The sequence below is a fragment of the Canis lupus genome, chromosome 21, assembly GCF_048164855.1.
Source record: "Canis lupus baileyi chromosome 21, mCanLup2.hap1, whole genome shotgun sequence".
NCBI classification, from domain to species: Eukaryota; Metazoa; Chordata; class Mammalia; order Carnivora; family Canidae; genus Canis; species Canis lupus.
The window spans coordinates 14,538,517-14,563,139 of NC_132858.1; the positions used below are offsets into that span (position 1 = coordinate 14,538,517).

Sequence of the window (24,623 nt, forward strand, 5' to 3'; positions counted from 1 at the left end):
AACCTAGAGGCTAATGAGCTGAGGCTAATAATCCAGAGATCATTGATTTTTCCCTCTATTTGAATTTGAGCCTTTGTTGCCAGGAAGAGTCTGGTGTTGACCCACCTACAGCATCGACAGCCTCCCCCAGCACATCCCTCCCTCCCTTATTCTGGCTGGGAATCACCTTACAACCAGTGAGGCTTTCCTGGGTCCCAGAGGTCACTCGGGTGGCCTCTGCTATCTGGGCCTGTCTCTGCTCAAGTGGCAGGGCCGACTGTCCTCTTTATCAGTGACTTGCAGCTTGTCTGAGTTTTGTGAAAAGCTTGTCATTGTCAGTTAGGAAATAAAGGCAGAAACCTCCCCTCCGGATTCACATTGCAATGACTTGCTCTTGTTCTGACTCTGGTATTTTGCTGGGTTGTTATGAATCAGTTACTTAGGGTGTGTTTTTTAAAATTAAAAAAATTTTTTATGTGTGACAAGCACTTTGATCTTACTATGAGAAACGAGGCTTATGGGATGCAAGTCAGGTGATTTTTTTTTCTTAGGCTAAGTCAGAATCCTGCCCCTTCCCCCCCATCAGAGAGCAATCTGATGTGTTTTCCTTTATCCTGACTGATAAGGACATGAGGGGACATCGTTGTGAGATTCTTCTTTGTGTGTTGCTGCTTGTTTGTCTCAAGCCAGCAGCCATTGCTTGGGGGCTGTACTTAGCAGTTGGCATCATGTAGCACAGTCACTGTTCATTTATAAAATTGGGTGGGTCCAAGGGCCTCATTCAGAGCAGAAGGATCCTTAAGGATCATTTAATCTAAACCTTTTACTTTGCAGATGTTGAAACTGAGGTCCAGGGAAGGGAAGCCACTTGCCCAAGACCACACAGCTAGTCATAGTGCGAGTCCAGCTTCCTGGCTCCACTACTCTGATCTTTTGGACATTAAGGTTTCAACAGTGAGCACACAGGGGATTCAGATCTATCTTTGACCTGTTTTAATAGAGATGAAATTGGTTCTCTGGGGTGGAATCCTGATGTGTGTCTGTTGCATGCTGGCATATCTACTGTTTTGGGCCATCCAAGGGGAGAGTGAACGTGCTTGGCTCACCCAGAGGTGTTGGCTGCCAGATGGTCCCCACCTGCCACTTCCATTTGTTGTGTTTACATCAAACAGAGAAACCAAATCAGTAACCAAATGAACTTAATGGTTGGTAAAACTGGGAGACTGAGTTTGGGAGGTGGGTTATGAATGTAGGGTTCCTGCTGTAATAAAACTTGCTGATACAATGTTGAGAGTCACTGTCTTACTCATCCTCATCCAAGATAAGTCACACGATGGGTGATATCTGAGGTACAGAGTTTCCCCCCTTGAGAACGAAGAGAGATGAACTTGGTGTGGGCTGGTCGTTAAAAGAAAAACAAGAAGCCATTGGTTGGAAACACTCTAAATGCTCACTGTGAAGCAGTGAGAGATTGCTGAAGCCATGGACTACTACACGATCATTAAGCCCTGACTGTGCTGAACGATAGGAGAAAATGTGAATCATATCCGACATTTAAAGACGTGAGCTACACAATAACATGAACTATAAACCTGATTGAATAAAAACTAGGAACCAGACTTCAGACTCAAAAAAATGTGTTTTGTAGGGAAATGTGAAGGTGCTATTACAGTGTGGTGTTTAAAAAACTGCTGCGTCATTACTGTGTGTTCTTGGGCAAGTCCCTGGACTTTGCCAATTCAGTCTTCCCATCAGTCATATGGGACTAGGAGCTTATCTTTATTGTCGAGAGAGTTAAATGAGATACCAAGGCTAGGGCTTCATGCCTCCCATCTTGGACCTCCCCAGTTGACTCATTGTACTGTGGCTGAGTGATCAGTCCAGACCATGTTATCTGCTGCTTCAAGCCCATCGAAGCTCCCAGTGCCTTCTGGATTCTGGATGCACATCCCATATGAGCTCACCACCACACGCTTCTGGCAGTTCCTCCAGTGTGCCATGCCCTTTCTTGTCACCGTGTCCTTACCCAGGATGAAGGAACTGGTGTGTGTGTTTGTTTCCCTAAATAGATTAGGTTCTCTAAGGACACCATGTCACAGGACCTGGTCCCCAATGGGTGCTCAGTAAATATTTGTTGAATGAGTTGAAGAGGTGGGCCTTGACGTGGGCCCAATGTGGGGCTTGGTGAGCAGGGTGGGAACATTGTTGTAGGGTGTGGGCAGGGAAAAGGGTGGTGGTGGTTACTACTGCCTGTTCCCACTGGGCATAGTGGAGATCCACATGGATGCCACCTGACTTTCAGCATTCATTGTCACATGGGAGTTCGCCATGCTGTGAGACATTTAATCTATAAGACTTGGTGAGTCCCTCTACCTTCTGTAGTTTGGGGCTATGTGTGCTCCTTTATAAGAGAGACCCTTCAAGACCAAGTCTGTGTGGTGATAATAGACATACCTAAGGCTGGCATTATGCTGACATAAGAAAAGAGTGGGACTTGGGGGTAGAAGGCAGGCTGGGTTGGCCTTCCCACTTTCTAGACTGGCGATCTTAAGCAGAATGACTTAAGGAAAGAAGGTAATGCTTCCCAGAGTGTTCCAAGGGCTTTTACACGCAGGGTTCTCATTGAGTTCTTAGAGCAGGGGTGTGGCACAGAATGTGCCAGGCCACCCATTTAACGAGGCAGTAGGGAGTGGTGGGGCTTCTGGCAGTCTAAGAGCCCGTGTCCTGTTTGAAGGGAAGTGTGTCCTCCCCCAACCTTTTAAAATTAGCACATTAATTTTAAATGTGTTTAGTAGTGTGTTTGTTTTTTGTTCAATTGTAATAATATTTATGTAACATAAAATTTAACAATTTACCCATCTCTAAGTGTATAATTAATTGAATGACGTTGCGGGTGTTCTTGGTGTTGTGCACCACTGTTCAGGAACTTTTTTTTGTGTTTTGCAAGTACCACCTCACTTAAATCCTCATTACAACCTGATGAGTTATCTCTGGGTTTTAATCCTTATTGAAGAGTGGAGGTATGTGGGGGCACCTGGACGGTTCATTCGCTAGAGCATGAGACTCTCAATCTCTGGGTTGTGGGTTTGAGTCCCACACTGGGTGTAGAGATAACTTAAAAATAAAATCTTTTTTTTTTTTTTTTTTAAGGAGTTGAGGTACCTGAAACGCAAAGGGGTTAAGTCACTTGCCCAAAGACCACGTAACTTGTGTTGGACCCGGGACTCTCACCCTCGGGAACCCAGAGTTGTTGGTTATTCTGATTCTCTTTTCAAGAAAAGCTGGAAATAGTTTTTAATGTTAAATTTCCTGCTTTAAAAAAATATTGACTCAAATTAACCAAACAAAACACTGTTGGGGTCAGATAACACCCATCTCTATTGTTGGCTGGGTGTAGCTCTCCCAGCCACTCACCACTGACACCCACCCCGCCTGTCTCCAGGAGGAGGTGGGAGGACCCAGGGAGATAACGCTCGGAAAGTCTTTTGTAACCGTGAGGAGCAATATAACTGTCAGATACGGGGTTAGCACTAGTGGCTGCTGTGGATGTTGGGTGCTTCTTATGTGCCAGGCCCTGGCCCTGTTCTGAGCCCTTCAGAGCCCTCTGAGGTGGGGGTAGCCTTCCTTCCTTCTGCAGATGAGGAAACTGAGGCACAGAGGCCAGAGATCTTGTCTGAGGCCGCACAGCTAGGAGTGGAGTCAGGGTCAGAACCTGGGCAGTCGGACTCCAGATTGGGGCTCTGTCCACTGACCTTGTGGCCTCCATTTGGGTCCTGCTCTGCAGAATCACTAGCTGAGGGGAGGGGATGAACCCCTTGAGCCCCAGCTGGTGCTAGACCCCACGTGGGGCCCTGGCTCACTTGATTTCATCCGGCCTTGCGACTGTCTTGAGGTGAGGCCCTGGTGGACTTTCTCATGTTACCGGTGTGGAAACTGAGGCTCACGGAGTCCTGGTGACCTGCCAAGATCACACCAGGTGGGAGTGGCAGGATGCAAGGATTTGAACTTCCATCAGTGAGCCTGCACAGCTCACGGTATTCATTCCTCTGCATGGAAAGTAGTAATGAACTGATTTCCAGTGTTTTTTGTTTTGTTTTTGTTTTTGTTTTGAATCCCTGCAGAAGGGAAGGGCACTGGAGGGTGCAGTAGGGAAGACAGGTCAGCTCTGTTGAGGACGGAGAGCTATAGCAGTTTTGCTTCCTATGCTCTTAGGTGGCTCCTTGGCCGGGGGCATTGGGGGGGGGGGTATCACAGGAGTCTAGGTGTAAGGAAGCTTCGGGGAACAGGGTGGGTGTTTCTGGGGCGAGTGCCCCTGTCTTCTCATTTCTTCTTTTGCCAGTGCTTTACTGGTAGCAGCCTTGCACTGCTGCCCCTTTGGATCCACATGCCTCTCTAGGTGGTGCTCACTGATCAGACCGCGGCCCCGGCACCGCGTCTTCAGGGTTGGCGTCCAGGGGGCCTTGTCAGGAGGCCTGGCTGGCCACCCTGGTTCCTTTGGGTGGGACCCTCTTACCCGCCGCCCCCCCTGGGCACTAGGCCCTGTGCTGAGCACCAGGGGAGGGGATTGGGGGGTGATGGCCCTGGCCCTGTGTCCGGGGAGCCCCGTCCACCTGATGGGGCAAGGGAGGGGCGAGTGCTCGCCCTTAGGGAGGGTGTTCCTGGCAGCAGGCACAACACGGGCAGACGGGCAGCTGGGAAGGCAGAGACACATCCAGAGGGGGCCTCGGGAGACGGGCCATCTTCCTGCTCTCCCCCCCCCCCCCCCCAGCCCCTAACTCCGGGCCTGCACACAGGGGCTGCTGAGGATGCATCGTAAGGCTGCATTCACGATGTGGAGCCCTGTGGCGCAGAAGGTGAACGACAAGTGATCTTTAACTCTATTTGGGCTTGTTTTCATCTCCAGGCCACTTTCATTTCCGCCAGACACATGGAATAGGCATCTAGAACTAGGAGGGCCGAGGATCTGGTGCTGTGGAGACCCACGTCGGGTGTGGACAGCGGGCCTGGAGTCCATAGCATGCAGGGTCTGAGGTCAAGGCCAGGGTTCTAGTTGAAGGCCTGAGCTGGTACTTGGCACTTGTCAGCCTGACACCTGCTTCACAAATGAGTGATGTGACCAAGACCTGTGGGGTGACAGGGAGCTGGTGCCAGGAGCAGCCCTCTGCTGCCTGGAAGTGCTCAGTAAACACTTGTTAATCATTTCCTGCCTGGTGAGCCCTGCAGTGTGCCCAAGGGAGCCCTGGTTCACGTGGGGGACGGGATGCTGTCATCCACATGGCCCAACCTCCTGCCCTTCTGGCTCTCTGGGAGCTGGGCTGGTGGCGCCAACCTGAGGAAGCGGGCAGTGAGGGTGTCAGCAAGGGGGCCTCACTGCTGCCAGGTGGCCTCTTGACCCAGTGAGCTAAACAGAAGCATGTGACATACCCTGCAGGTGGCCACCCAGGGACTCTGGGATGCTGGGGCCTCACTTGATCACATACCCAGATCCCTTCTACTCAACTCTCTTCAGAGGAAGTCCTGCCTGGTGGAGGGGGGCGGTGTTGGTGAGGACAGCCTCTGGGATCTTTGCTTTGACTTTTGGGTGTTTCTCTGCATGCAGGCAGGTGGCCCTAAGCCAGGAGGCTGGGAGTTAGTCTTGCTGAAGTCAAGCTGAGCAAGTGAGTTCTGGAATGTTCAGGGGCAGCCAGAGTGTCCCTGTGTCCAGGCATAGGGGGCTGTTTAGGCCAACTGTTATGGGACTCTTATCTCTGGAGCAACCCCTTCTCTGTCTTAGAACCCACTAGGGCTGTGAGAACACGTATGGGTCTATCTTCTATTCTGTGGGAGAAGAAAAAGAGATTTGTGGTCAAGCAAATTTGGAGAACTCTGGGCTAACCCAAATCCAACAGGTATCTTTCCTGAAGGACTTCTAAGAAACTTTAATATTCTTCTGACCCTTTAAGAGAGAGAGGAGTATAAAAAAGCCCTATTTACTGTGGATTTTTATCTTACCTCCTGTTTCTCTCTCTCTCTTTGGAAGTATCTTATGAGACCGGTGTTTTCGAGAACCTGCCATAGGAAACTCATTCATTCATTCAGCAAATATTTATTGAAGACTCACTATGTGCCAGTGACCATTCTAGGTACTTGGGATACATCATGACCAGTTCAGACCAAGAGTCCTTCCCTGGAGCAACTTACGTTATCATTGAAACAACGAAGTGCTGTTCGTGGAGCACCTACTCTGTGTTAGGCATGTGAGTTCTCACACATTTGCCTGGTGAACCCTCACCACAGCGTAATCAGATAGATGGACCATTTTACAGATGAGGTCATTGGCTCTAAGAGGGTAAAGTAACTTGCCCACTTTGGCTGAATTGTTCTTTTTGGATTGTGCCTTTGAACTGCAAGAGGAGCTGGTCAGTGAGGGGCTGTAGGAGACATCTGGGTCTGTCTTGGGCGGGGGCGGGGGGGTACGTTGCAGGCTGTGTTGCCATTCTGTTGTGTTACCTTTTCTAAGGTCCAATGGAGAAACTCCTCTGAGGCTCTGGGTCAGGCAGAGAAAGATGAATGGCTCCAGAACAGCAGGTTTGTTTTCATGTTCTGGGCACCAGGAATCTCCAGGCTGATCATGTTTCCCTCTGGCTGTGGTTACTAAGCCCCTGAGAGCCTGACATGTGGCCCATCTTGACACTTCTGCAGAAAGGAACAATGTAGTGTGCATTTCTGTGTGCAGATCTTACTGCTGGCTTTATTATTTTCCCTGCATGTATTTTCTCTTGGCCTGATTCCCTTGACTGTTTATTTTATTCTTTGGTGGTGTTTGCATTATTCCACGCCACTGTAAATACTTGGTGAACGGAGCTGGGTATAACTATATTTTAAAAATAATGGGAAGAGGACTTGTGTAAGATCCCCCAGCTAGCCTGGTGGGGGGAAGTCAGGCTCCACCCTTTCCACCACACTCTGTGCCTTTCTAGACTGGGATCTACCAGCAGACAGGTCTGTTTGCTTTTGCAGCCACCGTTTCGTGGGTTCCGAAGGAAGCTGGGTTGGCCGGATTGGAGGTCTTGAGTGGCTCGAACTGACCCGAATGTCACATGTGTGGTTTGAGCCGAGCTGCGGGCTGTGGATTCCTTGTTGGTGCCAGCTGCCCACCTTCTTCCTGCTTCTGGTGCCAAGGATTCTAAGCTGGAACACACAGGATGAGCCGGGTATGCTCTTTGCAGCTATTTGCCATTCATTATGCTCAAGGCAGCTTTGGGGAGAGAAGGAAAGGAGGAGCCGTGGGACTGATGAGGATCCTGAGGTTGAATGACTTTCTCCATTGGGTGATGCCTAAGCCTGTACCCCAACATGAGACTGGACTGCCCCAGTGTGAGCTCACTGCACCCTGCTGTAGGGGTAGAAGGTGGCCTGGGAGGAGCTCAGGATATAGGATTTGGACCACATGACGCTTGAGTCCTGGCCACAACTGTGTGCATGTAGGCATGTCACTCCCCTGAGCTTCAGTAGCGTCATCTTTAAAAGGGGCATCCTAATTCCTGCCCTGCCAGCTTGAGAAAATGAGGGAGTGTGTGTGGTGTTAAATGCCATGCCTGTATGCCATGCCCTGTCTGCATTGTGCTAGTGGTGACAATGATAGTGATGGCATTGCTGCTGCTAGTTGGCAAACATTACAGGTACGTTGGCTCTGGACCAGTCACTGGGATCAACTTTACATGCATCATCTTAATGAGAGCATGAAATAAGCAGATGAGTAGGGACTCTGATACCCTCTTCTTACAGATGGAAAAGATTAAATAATTTGCTTGAAAAAGATTAAGTAGTTTGCTCAAAGTCACAGAGCTGTCAAGCGGTAGAGCCAGGATTTGAACCCAGGCAGCTGACCCTACAGCTGAACTTACTGCCACAGTCATATAGGAAAGGGCAGAAGTCTGGGACCTTTTTGGGTAATGGCATTCCATGCACATCGGTGTGGAAGGGCACTCTGAATCCTCTGGGGCAGGGACTGGGCTTGGGTGGTCCCTGGAGGGGCCTTAGAATCAGAGACTTAGTGGGATAAGAGCCCTGGGTGATAGAACTCATCTCTGAGCTTCAGATTTCTCACTTGTGAGATGGGCTATGCTGATATGCCTCCAGAGATTAAATGAAATACAGTCCCGTAGATGCTTGTACATTGCTATCAAAATGTCTGTGGTACATGAATGACATTCTGCAAACAGGGAGAGTAGACGTAAACTAGTAGGAACGGCCACCTCTGGTTTTTAGGATCCTGTTCCTTGCCAGATGGCTTTATCACTGCCAGAGCTCTGCCTATGGAGCATGGGGTCACCTCCCGGCTGGGGAGCGGCAGCTGTGTGATGGCCACTCCAAGCAAGCCACTGACCTTGTGCTTCTCCTCTGTGAGGGGCGTGCCTCCTGCACTCCTGCCTGTGTGCACCGTGTCTGCAGATGTGCTCTGATGGACCTGGGAAGCACCTTGCAGGGCCCTGCCAGGCCTACCAGCTGCAGAGTGCCTGTAGGGGAATGGATGCGGGACGAGGCTGAGGATGGGTGAGTGTGTCACAAGTTTCTCAGACAGCTCTGGGCAGAGATGCCAGGAAGCAGAAAGTCATAGGATCATCGTTGACTCCTGGGAACTTTTGTGGTTTTAAAAGTACTTTATAAACTATAAAGCCCTGTGGAAATGTCAGTTAGTTCCTGTACAACATGGAACAGAAACAGAATGCACAAGAAATAATGGATCTACCAGGCTGGGGTGGGGAGATGCATGTGTTTGCATGTATGAACGCGATTTATTTCTGATTTAAAAAAATCAGATCTTGGAAAACAGCACTGGAATAAAAATCATCTGTCATCCTACTAAGTGGCTCTATCGTGTAGTGTGTTAACCTCTATCCTTAAAGTGCTTTTTGTTTTTTCTTCCCCTCTTTGTATATGCAAGGGGTTTTGTTTAACCCTTCCCATTCTGGAACCTGTCAACACTAACTTCTTGCCTTTGTTCAGCCCATTTGTCAAGAATCCGTTTTTCAAAGCCCTCGTGTAGTACCAGGGTGCAAGTTGCACACTCTGGGGTGTTGGGGGCTGGGGAGGGGAGCCACACGTGGCATGATGCTGGGCCCGCCTTTGGGAGACGTGGGAGAAATCGTAGAAGTGGAGTCCCTGGGATAAACGGATGAGTGGGATTCCAGAGCTCCGAGGTGGGAGGGAGACTTCTCTTTTCATTGTTTAGATCTTTTCTTCTTACCACCACGTGCAAGTAACCATAATACTTTAAAAATTATGTAAAAAGCAGCTAGTTAAAAATATAAATACGGTTCCCTTGGAAACCAGAAACTGGCACAGGAGAAACAGGTTAAGTGAGAGCAGGATCCTTGGCAAGTGCTGGGAAGGGGGTGGTGGCCAGCAAATCCCTCCTTCTGAAGGTGGGGACAGGGCGCTCCCTTTAGGGAGACTCAAGGAGCTTTAAGATTTGAATAAGTGATAGCTCTTTTACTTCCTGCTTTGTTCTCTCCCAGGTACAAATTGACCACAAGTCTGCATTCATGCAAATGGCAGCTGCCAGAGGGAGGGATAGATACCAGGGAAGATAGAGCAGAAGCCTTCTCTTCCTCCTCTGCCTCTCTGGAGTAGGTTAGCCCTCTCTCCAAGTTTCCTTGGGGTGTGTGTGTGTGTATGTGTGTGTGTGTGTGTGTGTGTGTGTATGTTGGAGGGGGGAGGCCCCCTCACAGTGGGGCCATGCAGGAATGTGGGGTAAGTTCTGTCCTTCCAGGTTGCTGGGAATTTAAATCGCCACCTCCCAATCTCTGTGTTCTTTTCCTGCCTTGAGGACAACCTCTGTTTAGGAGCAGGGTGCTGGCAGGGGCGAGGTGGGTACTTGGCCTTTATGGGAGCAACAGAAGATTCTCGATGGGAAGGAAGCATCCTCCCTGGTTCACCCTTGTCCACCTAACCTCCCCCCCAAACAGATGTGCAGGGACAAGCCTGACCTGACTTGAGACGTCTTGCTTCACTGGTCTCGAGACACTACCCCTCACACACCCTACCCCCCAAGTACCCCCCAACACCCACCTCCTTTCTCTGAGCCTGGGAGGAGTTAATTCAGTAGAGGGGCTGGAAGAGACTTCGGGGAGGGGCTCTATCTACCCCCTGAGTTGACTATTCAGTAAACACATCTGCCTGAGTCTAAAAGTAAAATCTGCCGATGCAGGTTAAGGGGTCACAGAATGGTGTGCTGGACATTTTGCCGGGGCACCAGGAGTGTGTTACCTCTTCTAAGGTATTACCCTGAGACGTAGGATTAGGGTTTTTCCCCCCCCCTGTGGTGCAGCATGCTGTCGGCTTTTCCTTCCTACTTATTTAGCCTTACAAATTATTTGAGAAAAGTTGATTTGCTTTTAAAGGCAGTATTAAGCACGCCCTGCCTCCCTGCACACAGGGGACGGGTGAATGTGGTTCTGGAGACCTCGTAGTCTGTGTTGTGGACAAAGCGGTGGACCCGGGTGCTGGTCATGTGTGCGACTGGTGAGCAAAGAGGAACCATAAATTTTGCAGGAAAGAATTTGTTTGGGTGCCCCGATTCTATTTACTTTGCATCCCATATTGTTTAAAAGAGGGATATTTTTGTGAAAGGAAAAGGAACTGTGGATTTGAGATAAGAAGTAGAATAAAATGAAATAAATAGTTGAGTTTTGTCAAGTGAGTATCAAAATGGCCTGGTTTCTGAGATCAGCCTGTTTCTGTGCTGTTCTAATATTTACACGAAAATTAGAAAATACAAAGTATGGGCAGGTCCTGAGATCCTGCTTAGATTGTGATTTATAATGGTGTTCTTTTTCATTTGTTTTACACAGCTGAGTTTGGTAAAATTTCAGTTTTTTAGCCAGGGGTGATCCAAAGACAATAAATATTGCTTTGTGGGGAGGTCTCCACCCTGTTACCGTTAAATGGTAGCCACATGTCTGAAGCCATTATGCAAATGTGGAAGTGGCCGGATTTGAGTCAGTTAGCTTGGTTCGAGGCATGAGACACCCTCGTTTTTTGGTGCTGATGGTGAAGGGTGTTGGCACAAGAAAGTGGGGATGCTTTGCTCCTTGCTGCTGTGGGAACGTCTCCCCCAGCCCCTTTTAGTCTGGCCCCTTTACCCTCTTAGGCCATTTGGAGTTCCCCAGGTCCTGAGGATCTTGTGCATGTGTGTCGCCCATTAAGCTCACATTTGGAGGTCTGGTAACTGAGCTGATCCTGTCTGGGTGCAGAGAGAATGCTCGGTGAATGTAGCAGTCAGAGCTCAGGTGCCTGAGGTTAGTGCCTCAGGTGCCTGAGGTTTCAAAACCCTCTAAAAATCAAGCCAGGTGTTGGTTCCATTGTTGCCGGCCATTAGCTTGGCACTTCTGGAAGAACCATTGACTTGGGTCTTGGTGCTGGATGCCCCTACTCTTGCTCCTCCCCTTCTCTGGTGTGGATGTGCCAGTGAGTTACGGATAGGCTGGGGGCAAGTGAATGACACAGTAAAGAAACAAGAAATTTAGACAGTCCACCCCTGGATTATGTGACTTTATTTTGAAGGACATGTGCCAGGATTGGGTAAAGAAAAATGCCCAGATAAAGATCCCCAAAGGGCAAGCTGGCCATTGATATATTTTAAATTAATGAAAAAGCCATTTCTAGTCATGGTTATAGAAACAGTAGGGTTTAAGGCATCAGGGGTGGGAATGAAGCCAAAATGGGTATGTGCAAAGGACAGATGCATTAAGAAAACATGGGTCACTGTGTAGATTATCACGTGGTTACACTGCTTCAGCCACTCAAGCTGGGAGTAAAAGCCAGTAGACACTGAGTCTGGGTCTGGCACACTTGGGCTTTCAAGACAATTTCCAATGTTGTCTTTTAAAAGTTTTTTATTTTTGGGGGTGCCTGGGTGGCTCACTCAGTTAAGCCTTCAATTTTTGGTTTCGGCTCAGGTCATGATCACAAGGTTGAGATTGAGCCCCATGTCTGTCGGCTGTGTGCTGGACATGGAGCCTGCTGAAGTTCTTTCTCTCTCTGAGCCCCCCCCCCCCCAATAAATAAGCACATAAGTAAGTAAATAAAATATTTTCATTTTTGTGTCTTTGCTTTTTTCTTTTTTTAAAAGATTTTATTTGTTTATTCATAAGGGATACACAGAGAGAGGCAGAGACATAGGCAGAGGGAGAAACAGGCTCCCTGTGGGGAGCCCGACTTGGGACTTGGGACTTGATCCCAGGATGCAGACATTCAACCCCTGAGCCACCCAGGTGTCCTGTGTCTGTGCTTTTTAAGGGAAACTCTAGGTGTATTTCATTTGTCAAGTGCTATATAACAAAGCATTCCTTTTTCTGCCTAAGCGTTGCAAGTGATGCCTTCTGGCAAACGATGTAAGAACCATGGGTATAGAGCCAGGCTGCCTGGGTTCAACCTCCTGCTCTGCCACTTATCAGCCACTTGGGCCACTTACCAGCTCTGTGACTTTGGTCAAGTTCCTTCATCTCTTTGCCTCCCTTTCCTACCCTGTGAAATGGGAAGAATAAAAGAACCTACGTCATTAAATTGTTCTGGGGATTAACCAGATTAATCCTTGTGGGGGTTTAGGAAATGCTGGGCACAGCGGAAGTTGTGTGTGAGTGTGGATTAGATAAGGTCATTAAGATGCTGTGGGGCGGCAGTAGAGCACTGGTCTGCTGAGTCTAGAGACCTGGTTTCTGGCCTGATTCTAACAGACTGTGTGCCCTTGGGCCAGTCACTTTCTTTCTCTGGGGTTCAAATTTCACATCTATAAGATGAAGACATTTGACTTGAAAGTTACTGTTTTTGGACTGTGTTAAGAGGTAGAGGTCAAGGCAACCCCAAGACACGGTGACAGAAGCTTGTAGACTTCCATCTTTGTTTCAGCCAGAGCAGCTTATTCTTTCATTTATGGATTTTGGTTTAGGGGGAAGAAAAGGTTCTGTAGTCCACCCATGCGCAGACGTGTGTGTGTGTGTGTGTGTGTGTGTGTGTGTGTATGAGAGAGAGAGAGAGAGAGAGAGAGAATGAGTTATATAAAGAAGTGTAGAGGTGGCCAAACCCAAGGACCCTTCCTGGGGAAGATTTGGTGTTGGTGGGTGAGCTGAGGAAAAGTCAGTGGAAATGGGGCCGGCAGGTGTGATGGGCCTGGGGAGGTGGATTTGAAGGCCTGAGGTCACATGGGACAAGACAGGACTTACTGCAGCGTGAGGGCAGAGCAGTGGGGAAGTGCTGCTGGCAGTTTTGTCCAGGTGTATGGGCTGATATACTCACAGGGGAGGTGCAAATGGCTGTATTTTATAAGGTGACCAGAGTCTCTGGGAGACATTAAGGGTAAGAAAACCGAGAAAAATGACTGTTAAGAGTGTAGAAATTCAGTGTTGTTTTAGCTTAGCATTTCTTGCTGGAGGTCACCCCAACTTGAACAGAACAGCTATGGCCTTTGCCAGAATTTAAACGGGAGGGTGCCTGCCCGTGGCTGATACTCTGGCTTTCTCCTGCCTCTTTCCTTTCCTTTCCATTCTAATAATCGCTAGGAATTTCCCTGATACGAAGGCCCATTCATTCCTTTGTATTATCACTTAGGGATGAGGAACTATCTTGCCAAGTGGAAAACCCATTCACAGGGGGAGTCTGTGTCTTTTTGAGCCAGTTTTCCTTGGGATTTTGAGCTCAAGGAATGTTTCCTACCATTTTTTCAATTGTTGTTTTATTAGATCCACAATTCTTTTTTTCCTCCAGAGGGAAGGCCTTGGTGATTGGTCAAAAACAGAATTTTGATTATTTGTGCCCTCTTAAGCCACCTCTTTGGTTCAAAGTCCTTCAGCCCCAGCTCTAGCCCACTGCATCCAGCAGACCTCCCAGCTGGCTCCTTGCCTATATTCACATTCCTCCTATACCTGTATGAGTGACTTCATTCATCTCTGGGGTGTGATGTTTTGATCACAAACTAGACAGTTTACCCACGGAAGACAGGAACCATGCTCACATTTCTTTTCTGTTTTTTTTTTTTTTTTTTTTTTCTACCGTGACCGGCCTTTTTTTCCCTCAAGATCAAGGCAGGGGAGTATATTTCCTTGCATCACCACAAACAGCTGATGCTGGTGGGAGGAAGTGTTGGGGACCATGCATCCACCCTGTTCTGAAACACTCTGCTGCTGCCCTATTTACTAGCCAGCGAGTGCTGAACATTTGGTTGTAGAACAAATGTATGTAGATCGCTAGGTTTCACGCATGAGCTGTGTCATTATTTCATTCATTCAGAGTGGCATCTAAGCCAGGCCTGCTTGGGCTTTCTCCAGGTCCATGCCAGACCTGGCAAAGGCAGGGATCCCATCTCCTTCAGCTGTATTTCGTGAGTGGTGCTTAGAAGGCCTGACACAGGGTGGGGGTGGGGGTGGAGGGAGTGTGGGGGTGGGGTGGTAATGGGGGGAGAAGCTGAGTCAGTAATAGGAGGAGAGTGTAAAGATATATTAAATTTCTTCTAAGATTGTCCATTTTTCTTGAGGGGATTTTTTGATTTCTTTCAGCAGTGCCACCTGCCAGAGCCTGGGAGGGTGTGGAGAAGTAAGGTGCTGGGTCTCATGGATGGTCTGTGGGGTCTTGGTGAGGAGTCAGTACATGGGATGGGAAGCATAGGGAGTCTAGTTGGCTCATAATGTAGGCTAATTGTGCTGAGGTATCAGAGGCTCAGAGGCCTTTGGGGGGTGTGGTAGGTGGCCTGGTAAAAGATAAATGGGCAGTGGGTGTCTGTTGTCAGTCTTGGTGATGAAAAAGAGGTGACCCTATAGGAAACTGGAGTTCGCATGCTCTGCCCAGTGGGGGGCACTGCCAGTCAGCTTCATTGCCATGTGAAAGTGTGGTCCTAGAAAAATCCAGATTTTTAAATGCGATGTCTCCTCATTTTTAAGCATTGGCAAGCAACTTGAGTAAAAATCATGCCTGCTGGCCTCTGAGTGGGAGGTGAGGCGGGTGAATGCCAGAGGCCACCAGGGGACACGCACATGCCATAGGGTCAGATTAGGTGGGTGTTAGTCACCATCCAGATGGTCAGGCCCTGGGATTGCCACAGAGATGGACATGACATGCAGAGTGGGTGGAGCAGATGCCAAAAGCTGGCATCAAGGAGGCGTTGGTGACAAAGGCCAAGTTCTTTGCCCACCCAGAAAGCCTTCTGTTCCTTGTCTCCTTCCCTCCCCATGCCTTCAGGGGCTTCTCGCTGCTCCCCATAGCATGAGTCTGAATTTTCCAGTCGACATCTGAAGGCTTTCATTGGATATGCTGTGACGGGGCCCCAGCGTGTGACCTCAGTTTACCCCTCCCGCCGCTGCCTGAGCCTGCTGGGGCTTCTGAGACACGCCCACGGTTTCTTCCCTCCGGGCTTAACTCATGCTGTTCCCGCTTCCTAGAATGCTGGAACCCCCCCCCAGTTTACAGGAATCCTACTCTCCCTTCATCCTTCAAAAGGCTGACTCTCCCTGAAGTCTGTGGGCCTGCCCACTCTGTGAATTTGGAATAAATCCCACCCTTCTCCTAGTTTTTTTTTTTTTTTAAAGATTTATTCATTTATGATAGACATAGAGAGAGAGAGGCAGAGACACAGGAGGAGGGAGAAGCAGGCTCCATGCCGGGAGCCTGACACGGGACTCGATCCCGGGACTCCAGGATCGCGCCCTGGGCCAAAGGCAGGCGCCAAACCACTGAGCCACCCAGGGATCCCCCTTCTCCTAGTTTCTATAGCACTTTCCCTCTGTCTCCTTCACGGGGCGTGGGTCACAGTTGTTCAGAAGTCCATCTTCCATGGTTGATGATGAAGTCATTGTGGGGCAGTTCCAGTCTCAATCATCGGTGTGTCCCCTCAGTGTGTGGCTCAGGGTAACTGTCAACAGGTTATTGAGTTAGGCTCTTACGTTGGGGTCTGCAGAACTGATCCTCAATAGGAAGCTTCTTAGGGTCGATGGCAAGCATGGAAAAGGGGCAGTTGTCTGGAGCACCGGGGGTGGTGGGAGCAGGTGGGGCTGCATCCAAGTCCTCTTTAGCCTCAGATGACACCCGTGTCATACCTGACTTGCGAGGTCCGCATGGGCCTGACTTGAATATGGGGATTTTTTGATCTGTCCTTGATGCCTGCAAGAAGCTAAAGGCAGTGACAGAACAAAACAGATCCAAGTAACCCATTCCCCCACTGAGGTGCCTTCTTTTTCCTGCTCAAGGTGTCCTTTCTCCTGCTCACCGTGGCAGTCTATGTCCAAATGTTGCTTTGAGGTGGTAGGTAGGTGGGAAGAGCCTGGGCAGGGGGAGCAAGGGGAAGCCCCAAGAGGCGGTGTGTTGCAGGGAGAACTCTGGTTTTGCAGCGTAGGAAGTGGATTCTAGGGCCAGATTTGCTGACCCCAGCTGGGGGCTTTGAGCCAGACTCAGCCTCTGAATTTATTTCCTCACCTGGTTTAAGCAGTTGCTAAAGTCCTCTGGGCCTTGACATCACACGCCTCGGGGATGGTTGGGTCAGAGGGCTTCCCTCCTGTAGGTTCATGAACCCCTTTGTCATTCCACGTCCTTATGGACTTTATGCAGGGGGTGCCTGGCCTCACGGGGACACCGTAGCATTGTCAGGTTTGTTCCTTTTTCTCCACGGACGCTCTTCTTCAGGGAGTGCTCAGGGCCCAAGCTCACATGCACTCAGGGTCCAGGCCGTGAGTGGGAATGAGAGGGGCTCCCCAGATAAAAGAGAAAGCATGCGAAGTTGGTAAGTTGGTAGTAGTCACTGTTGCACCTGGCTTGCTTTTAGAGAGCAAAGGTCTCTGCTACTACTATGTTATATATTCTCTTATCTTTACATTTTGTGCTTTCGGTAGAGGCATGGCACCAGGAAAATTTCTCTTATGGAGGAAAAGTGGGTGTGAGGATGGGCGATGCCCCCCACACAGTGGGGGGGGGTGTGTGTGGTTTGTGCTGGGAGCCCTCTGTCCCATGCCACCACATCCCCAGGGGGACCAGCCCAAGCATGAGGATGGACCTGGTGTTGCCACATCACCACTGTTTCATGACACACTAGAAATGAGGGCTTTTAATGGGAAATTTATTAATTGTTAGAGTTGGCTTAGGCTTGTTTCAAAACATCCTGTGGGGCAATCGGACTTGTTCAGTTCTGTAGCCTACCAGCTAGTGGGGAGGGAGGTAAGGCTGCAGATTAGGACCCCTGCAGTGGAATGGTAGTTTGGAGTGACCCTAAAGCAAGAAAGAACATTTTATTTATTTATTTAAAAAAAAGATTTTAGGCGCTCGGTGGCTGAGCAGAGTGTCTTTGGCTCAGGTCCTGATTCCAGGGTCCTGGGATCGAGTCCTACATCGGGCTCCCTCAGGAGAGCCCGCTTTTCCCTCTGCCTGTGTCTCTGTCTCTCTCTGCCTCTCATGAATAAATAAATAAAATATTTTAAAAAAGGTTTTATTTATTTTTTTAAAGTAATCTCTATACCCAATACAGGCCTCAAACTTACAACTTTGAGATCAAGAGTCACACGCTCTACTGACTGAGCCAGCCAGGCGCCCCCAAGAAAGAACATTTTATTTTATTTATTTTTTTTTTTTAAATATTTTTTTAAGTTTTATTTATTTATGATAGTCACAGAGAGAGAAAGAGAGGCAGAGACACAGGCAGAGGGAGAAGCAGGCTCCATGCACCGGGAGCCCGACGTGGGATTCGATCCCGGGTCTCCAGGATCGCGCCCTGGGCCAAAGGCAGGCGCCAAACCGCTGCGCCACCCAGGGATCCCAGAAAGAACATTTTAAATTGTAGATATATGATTTCATCCCATGCTCTAGCGTTGTGGGACATAGACTGGTCTCTATGGGGTATTGTGGCTTAGGACACAGCACTGGCGGTGGGCTTGCTTGTGCGGGCCCTCTGCTGAGAGCTGGGGTGCTGCAGGGAGCGCCGGGGGGTGGGGGGAGCACAGCCTGCCTCATTTGGCATCCCTAACTGTGCCTTGCAGGCGTGGGCTTGTCTTTTTGGGTCATGTGAGCCTCACCTTGTGTGCCTTGCTTAGCCCTTGTGGCCTCATGCATATTGGTCTAATTACTTTTGCCTTTACAGAGCTGTGAAAATGAACTTTATTATTTTTTTTAAAGGAAAAAAATTGTGAAATATTGCATGTACATAGTTGTACAGAATTCAGATGGTATAGGAAGATATGAAGAGAGGAAGTTAATCTTTGCTCTTTCTTTCTCCCCCCTCCCAGTTACTTTTAAAAGAATGTCTGACTAGTTATATGACTTCAGACAGATCCTCTAACTGCTCCAGACACAAGTTTCTTATATGTTATGGGATAATAGGAAAACCCAGCTCGTGTTATTGTCTCTTTAGTGTGGATTAAATGAGGAGATATGAAGTCTCCCAAATTCTATGCACATGTGAGAGGTGCTCATAGAACTTTTTCCCCCTCCTTTTTTTGTGTATTCAGGATTTCTTTGACAATCCCCTTTGTAATTATTGCACAGTTTGTGTTTGATGAATGTACATGTTTAGCTGCCTAAGAGAAAATAATAAAAATACTAAAGGTATACATACCATTTTCAACATGACGTCCTGTTCTGCCTTTCTTCCCTCCATGTGGGGAAGAAATTGCTTTCAACACCCTCTCATCCCTGGGACCCGTGAAGACCTCTGATGAGTGTCTCACGGTAAGACTGGGGGAAATTGCTCTCTTAATTAGGAAGGAAATAGAATCTTGATTGTGTGTTCTTTAGAGCTAGTGACAGGGATGATAGTATAAGAAATTCTGTACATTCACAAGTAAAACAGATTAATTTGTAGGAATGTTGGATTTTTATCTGGACAGATGTTTTGCTTTATTATGGAGCTGATTGGGAGTAAAGTAGGGGCGGGGTTTTGTTGGTGTTTTATTTTTGCTTTGGGCTTATGTTAGTTAGAGTTAGCTTTTGCTGTATACAACAATAATGGACACCCCCTCAGAGAAACAATAATTTGACAGAAGCTTAAGTGATGTCAAGGATTATTTCTCTCTCATATAAAAGTAAGTTGGACATAGCAGTGAAGGGCTATGAGAGCCCCAGGGTGTGCCCTGGGGCCCAGGCTTCTATCTTCCTGCACAGGCTTCTCACCTCTGCCCCACACTGCAGCGGGGCTTCTGGAACTCCAGTTTTCATGTCTGAGCCACATGCTGGCAGAAGGTAGAAAGGCACTGGCCAAAAAGGAGGCTTTTTCTGCAGATCTCTCTTGCAGCTCTGCCCTGGAAGTTCCATGGAACATGTCTGCTTACGTCTCCTTGCTCATGACTTAGTCCCATGTGTACACCTAGCTGCAAGGGAGGCTGAGAAATACATTGTCTTTTAGTCCCCGGCACATTATGTAAAATTGAAACTAAGGTCTCTTACTAAGGAGGAAAAGAAGACTGGATGTTGTGGGCGTGGGCAGCATGCAGTGTTTTAAAGGACTTGAACAGATTGTAGACATTTGTAAACTGACTTCCTTTCTACTCCATTGCTTGCCTTGAAACAAAAGAACCATCTGATCATTCTGCAGTGACCATTGCCTGTTGGAGTCTTGGTGTACAGACTCCTAGCTGCTCTTTTTTTTTTTAAAATTTAAAAAAGATTTATTTATTCATGAGACACACAGAGAGACAGAGACACAGGCAGAGGGAGAAGCAGGCTTCCTACAGGGAACCTGATGCAAGACTTGATCCCCAGACCCCAGGTTCACTCCCTGAGCTGAAGGCAGAACCTTAACCACTGAGCCACCTAGGCATCCCTTTTTATTAATTAATTTTTTTTTTTTGTTGTTGTTGTTGTTGTTGTTAAATGGTAGAATGAGGATGTGGGGAGCCTGAAAAAGTTAGGAGGCTGAATGTAAATGATCACAGGAACAGAGGTAACTTGCGTTGAGATGTCGAGTGAATTTGGGTCCTGGTGTTGGGAGACCTGGGTCAATTGCAGTCCTTCTCTGGGACTCTGTGATCTCTTATGTCTCTGAATTTTGCTGAGCAGTGAGATGGAGGGAGTAGCACCACCACAGGGCTGCTGACCTGCAGCCTGTGGAAGTCTCTAGTAGACTCTAAGGCATGATACAGACGATTAATACTCTGCATGGCCGACGTGCGTCCAGCAGGTGTGTGGGAAGCACCAAGAGTGTGGAAGGAAGACAGAAAAGACGGGAGTCTCTCCTTCCATGGGGCTGAGATTACATCATTAGATGCTGTCCTTGGATAGATCAGCCTGTGAGGACTGGCCTGAGTCTGGCTCAATGCGCTGGTGGGGTGGGGTCAGATTCTGGCTCTGCTCCTTCTAGCTCTATGTACAGACTTGGCCTGAATAGAATGTGGGATTGGAAACATGCATCTTTCTTGGTGGTGTCCTGGTGCCTCTCCTACTACATTTATCTTGCCATGGTAAGTCTGCTTCCAGGCTCCAGGATTGAAGATACACAGCCTTTGCACAGTGGGGCTCCTGAAGACAAGCCTCTAGGCCATTGCTTCACCTGTCCCTATGCTGGAGCTCAAGGGGTTGGGATGTCCTTTACTATGCTGGTGCACTTCAATATGCTTGTGTCTGATCCTGAACCTTGCCCCATGTTAGAAGCAGCACCCTGTGACTGTATCATCAGCTTGTCCTGAGGCTGAATGTCTAGCTCAGGTGCCTGGTGCCAGGTCAAGGCTCAGTGAGTGACGGCTGCCGCTGTTGTGTCCAACTGGCCAGATCAAGCCAGGAGGCAGAGAATGACTCAGTCCCCGGCATCTTGCTCTATGTTCCTCCAGGCCTTGTTCCCTTTTTTCATGAAATTCTTATTTCTCAGCTCTGAACTTTTCCTGTGCCATCAGTTTTAAAACATTATAAAAAAAAATACAGAGGGGAGAAGGGAGAAAAAAGAAGCTGAGAAGCCCAGCCTCACTCTGGCTGCTAAGCCATTCCAGAGATTACTTGGCTTGACTTCAAGTGCTTTTTGAAACTTCTTTTAAGTTGGGCCCCAGACATGATTTTGTTTTTGACCTTCTTTTTGACTACCTTGGCCTCTGATTAATTAACCAATTACCTAATTATTTGATGCCTACTCCATGACAAGTGCTATTTATGTGTGTGGGGTATTGATGTAAACCAAACAAACCAAGTCCTCCCTCTCATGGAGCTTACATGTGATGAGAAGATAGGTAGACTTCAGGGCTGTGAGGGGAAGTAAAATGGGATGAGCTGATAGAGTGTGATGGGGGCAGGTGCTGTTTTTACATATGGTGGTCAGGGACTGGGTGACATCACCATCACATTGGATCCATGACACCAGCCAGATGGTACATGGGTCCAGTCTTGGCAGATGTTCAAGGCATATAATTAGCTGCCTATCTACCTTATTGGCCATGGATTTGCATCTGGGCAGAGTGACCAAGGCCCAGTCACTGAGCTGTTTCAAACCTTGTGTGGAAATCTCTCAGAATGCCGCCATCAAAATGGCAGTCAAGAAGAAGATTGTCACTGGCGAGTCTGTACATGAGATTGTCCCTTGATAGCTCTGTGGCGGGTGGTACCACTGATGGTGGCACAGTTGTGATTGGTCAGCAGATACAGAGCATCTGACTTAAGCTAGCCAACTGAGTATTCAACAAATGCTTCCATTACTAGAAGGTTTGTCTCTAAGGCCAACTGGGGCATGTGCAAAGCAGGGACTGGGGATTACTCAGTTTGAGCTCCAAGGTGCTGACACTGTTGACAGTGGCTGAGGAGAGCCCTTCTCACTTGGTCAGAAAGTAACCTGTAAACTTGGCCTCAGTCTTACTTTTCCTCTCCTTCAGCCCATCATGTCTGGTGCTAGGCATTGGCTTGGACCTACCTCGTTGGCCTTTCCCGCAAAATGGCATGTGAGAGGGATGTGCTTAGTTGGGAAGAACTTGGCTGTTCAGGCAAAGACTTGAGCTAGAAAAAGAACAAATGGTCATTCATTCGGTGCTTCCCATTAACTAGGGTCTTTTTTTTTCTACTTTCTTAAAGGAAACCTCTAAGAAAGGAAAATTCTCAGGCCTTCCTTAGAATTTATTTATTTATTTATTTTTTTCTTCCTTAGAATTTAGACCCCAATTTCACATTGTGAAATTGTTTTTCTTGGGTTTCAATTAAAGGCTTAAATAATGTAGTGGTTATGAAAGCAAAATATAGATATTAGTAACTTTCTGTTATTGCATTAATAACAGTAACCTCTGTTCTTCCGATCCCTATTGATCTAATTTTTTTAAGGATTATTATTTTTATTTTAGAGAGAGAGTGAGCATGAGTGGGAGGGGCAGAGGGAGAGAGAATCTCAAGCAAACTCTGTGCTGAGCCCCAAGCCTGACACAGGGCTCAGTCCCATGACTCTGAGATCATGACCTGAGCCAAAATGAAGAGTTGGACACTTAACTGACTGAGCCCCCCAGGTGCCCCTCATCTTATTTTTATATAACAAATTGTTAGAATGGTACCTGGCACATGTGCATAACTCATTTAATCCTCATAGCAAGGCTTCCGGCTAGCTCAGTTGGTAGAGCATGAGACTCTTAATCCTCATAGCAGCCCAAGGGGAGGTACTTTTATCTTGCCTATTTTCCTGATGAGGAAATACGTATAGAGGTCAAACAGGGTCACCCAAACAGCAAGTGGTAGAGCTAGAATTTGAACCAGGGGAACCTGGTTGCAGAGTCTAGGCTCTTATACATCATACCCTAAGTCTTAAGTCTACCCACAAACCTTTTCTGAGGAATAACTATGCTGATGGCTGTGCCAACAAATTGTCGCTCTTTATATGCTATGCACCATGTCATGTATTTCAGATGCAGAGTACAAGTCTTCATCACAGCATGGTATTCAAAGCCTGTTTTTCAGAGGAAGAAGTGAAGGCTCTGAGCATTTGGGTAACTGCTCTTAGTCTAAGGACCAGAGCCAGGATGCCAACTTTGGTCTGTCGTGGCTTCCGAATTCTGTTTCCTCAGCACAGCAGCTGTCCTGCAAAGGCTGTAACACTTCCCTTCCCTATGACTCATGGTACCTGGTTACCTTCCCTTATACTTAGGTCGTGGCCCATGGCACCGGTTGGGCCACAGGCTGGGACAGTGGCTCATGTTTCTCCAGGCCCGAATCCAGGGCCACGTGAGCCACTCCAGGGAGGCCAGCCATCAGAGCTTGGATTGGAAAGCTGTTAATCCAGCTGGGCCCCTCCACATCCCTCACTCCATTTTATTAAGCCCAGGGTTTTCCCCAGAGCACCCAGATCTGCTTTTTCCTGTGTGAGGAGATGAGGCCAGTGTACACACACCGTCATGCGCAAGCGTCTAGTCTCTGGTCAGCATGAGGATGAGCAGTTTCGAGTGAAGTGCCTGGGCCTGGCGAACCCTCGGGAAGGGTGGGGACCATCTGTGCTGTCCTGTAAAGGAAATTGTGGTTTCTTTCTTTCCTTTTTTCTTTTTCTTTTTTTTTTTTCTTTTTTAGTTTATGGGAAAGGGAGACTTGTGTCTCAATTGAGCCTTTGTGGCGTTGTATTACAGAGAGTCACAGAAAATGTTCTATGTAAATGACTGTGTGCCCTGATTAGAGCCTCAATAGGTGCCATTGTGTCATATTGCTATTATTGGCGATTGCAAGATACTAAATGATATTCTCATCAGGCTGAAAAAGCTCAGTGTTAGCAGTGAAACTCGGGGTTAATTATACTGCTCTGAATTAGAGCACAGAATCAAGTTGTAGGGAGAGCAGGGCTCTTGCTTTCTCCCCCTCTGTCTTTTCAGGGTTGTCGCTGGGGGTTTGATCAGAGTACCGTTTAACCCATGTTCTAAATTTGTACTTACTGGCATTTTGCTCTGCATGAGTTACTACCCCTTTTGGCATTGGGAAACACAGGACCAATTTATAGGACAGTTGGAGAGGGGAGAAATGGTCTACTTAATAGTGTATTCTTCATCGTCAATAGCTGGGAGAAAATAGCATGAAGATGGAAGTCTTCGGGGAGAGTGCTGGACTCTCTGGAGGGGCCTCTTTAATTTAGCTCCTCTTGTCTCTTCTGCCTTTGAATTATCGGCTGCTGTGATCCTGAGTCACCTCTTTGAAGAAATAACACACTGACCTACATCTCAGCTGACACCGATAGAAGAGTCTATCTCTGCGCTGCCCTTTCTTGGCATCCCTAACACCACCTACGAGGGAATGTGTCTGAGGGCCCTCTCTGGTTTCATGCCATTGACTCTTCGGCCTTGTTTTAATCACTGAGCTTTGTTCCTTTTGAGACGTTGCCTATTGTAAACTTCCTGCATTCCTTTCGCTCGTTCTTCTGTCTGTAAATTTCACGTCACTCGTATGGGGTCTCAAGCTGCATCTTCCCCCTTTTAATGTTAGTGGGCTGTGACTGTAATTAATGTCAAAAAATCTTCATGATTTTTTTCTAGCGGTGACCTTATGGTTTCTCATACCTTCTTATCATGTCATACCTAAATGTCCATTTCACCATTTTTGGATGTTTAGGTCGATTCTTCTCCTCCTTTTTTTTCCCCCCCTCTTGCGATTGCAAGTCACATTATATTGGCAATTAGCTTAGGACAGATTCCTAGAAATGAGTTATGGAGAATATGAACCCAGAAGCAGAGACAGGATTTAAACCCAGGTCTGTCTGCCCT

The 24,623-nt window shown here is 47.9% G+C and overlaps 1 protein-coding gene and 1 long non-coding RNA gene across 2 annotated transcripts in view; both read left to right on the plus strand.

Moving 5' to 3' along the window:
* The window catches only part of PTPRJ (protein tyrosine phosphatase receptor type J), a 162,663-nt gene that overhangs the window by 21,264 nt on the left and 116,776 nt on the right, over positions 1-24,623 (plus strand). The gene's annotated exons all lie outside the window — the stretch shown is intronic.
* On the plus strand, positions 4,715-10,592 carry LOC140612755 (uncharacterized). The gene is made up of 3 exons (XR_012013912.1): positions 4,715-6,215; positions 6,479-6,546; positions 6,979-10,592. It is a non-coding gene; the product is annotated as an uncharacterized lncRNA (long non-coding RNA).